This window comes from Hippopotamus amphibius, chromosome 10 (genome assembly GCF_030028045.1).
Source record: "Hippopotamus amphibius kiboko isolate mHipAmp2 chromosome 10, mHipAmp2.hap2, whole genome shotgun sequence".
Taxonomy (NCBI): domain Eukaryota; kingdom Metazoa; phylum Chordata; class Mammalia; order Artiodactyla; family Hippopotamidae; genus Hippopotamus; species Hippopotamus amphibius.
The window spans coordinates 26,974,662-26,976,277 of NC_080195.1; the positions used below are offsets into that span (position 1 = coordinate 26,974,662).

General features: G+C 36.3%; 1 non-coding gene across 1 annotated transcript; it reads right to left on the minus strand.

Annotated features, from left to right (window-relative positions):
- Positions 1-798: 798 nt before the first annotated feature.
- LOC130830700 (U6 spliceosomal RNA) lies at positions 799-905 on the minus strand. The gene has a single exon (XR_009047867.1). It is a non-coding gene; the product is annotated as a U6 spliceosomal RNA (small nuclear RNA).
- Between the last annotated feature and the right edge of the window lie 711 nt (positions 906-1,616).

Sequence of the window (1,616 nt, forward strand, 5' to 3'; positions counted from 1 at the left end):
ATTGCAGTGGTTTCTCTTGTTGTGGATCACGAGCTCTAGGTGCATGGGCTTCAGTAGTTGTGGCACATGGGTCAATACTTGTGAGCTCATGGGCTCTGGAGCTCAGGCTCAATAATTGTGGTTCATGGGCTTAGTTGCTCTGCCGCATGTGGGATCTTCCTGGAGCAGGGCTCGAACCTGTGTCCCCTGCATTGGCAGGCAGATTCTTAACCACTGCTCCACCTAGGAAGTCCCTGCAATAGCATTTTTATACATATTAAGAAACTGGGGTATTTGAATCATAGTCAAGAGGAAAAGTATTCAAAAGAAAATGAATCTGAGGTGACCTAGATATTGGATTTAGCATACAAGTGTTTTACTATTATAATCATATTAAAGTGTTGTTAATAATGAGAGAGGATGTGCATGTTTGGAGCCAGAGAATAGATGGGAAATCTCTGTACCTTCCTCTCAGTTTTGCTGTGAACCTAAAACTGCTCTAAAATAAGCCTATAAAAAAAGAAAAGAAAAAAGAATTATTAATGACATTAGTTGAAGGTGCATTTCTATAGTGATATCACTGGGGAGACAGAATAAATTCTAATCCTGAGAGCACCCAGGATGGTGAATGAGGTAGCAGGACATTGTGAAAGTTCTATTCTTTTTTTTTGGGGGGGGGGTAGACTGTTGTATTGGTAGTCCCCAATATAATTATTGGTGAAGATTTAAGTATTTGTTTTTTAGTATTTCCTTTTTAAAAATATATGCATTTAAAACTGTAATTTTCTTCCAAATATGGAATTTTCATGTAGATCAATAAAAAGTATGGAAAGCCTCACAAATTTGTGTGTCATCCTTGTGCAGGGGCCATGCTAAATGTCTCTGTATTGTTCCAGTTTTAGCATATGTGTTGCCAAAGCAAACACTGGAAGTTTTATTCTGCTGATTTCTATTTTCTCAGATAATTAGGAAATAAGCTATGCACTGAGAGAGGAGTAAGAAAGAGGAGAAGGTATGAAACATTTTATAGGAGGGTGTTACTTTTTTCTAATATTTTAGTAATTATAATGAGCTATTTTGTGTATAGGGACTAGCTACCAAGCTAGCTGATTATCTGGTTATCTCAAATTGTCATTTTCTCTGCTCTCTGAGATGACTCAAAGACTTGGTTTTGCCACTGTGCTGTTTGTGGAGAACGAGTATATATTTGTATCCCTGGCACCTATTTCAGTATCTGACACACAAAGGACATTTAAGCAATATTTACTAAATCAATAAATATTTTAGGACCTTATTTTATTTGTGTCTATTGGTGACTTTTTACATATATATGTGTTGAGGGTATGTGTGTCATGTTAGTCCTTGAGCCCTTTTCAGCACCAATTATCTAGTTATATCCAGAATACTATCTTTCTTTCCAAAATTAAAAAAGAAATATGCTGCCTTTTAGGGGATATTTTAACAGCTCACACCCTGTAAACATTCAGATTTGGAAATAGTCTTTTCAGTGATCTGTGTATTAGGGCAGACATTTCAACTGTTTCTAGTGTACTGTCAGTATGGATAATTCTGACACGGAAGAAAGACCACACTATTGAAATCAGAGAAATTGACATTAGAAATTACAGTCCTATTTG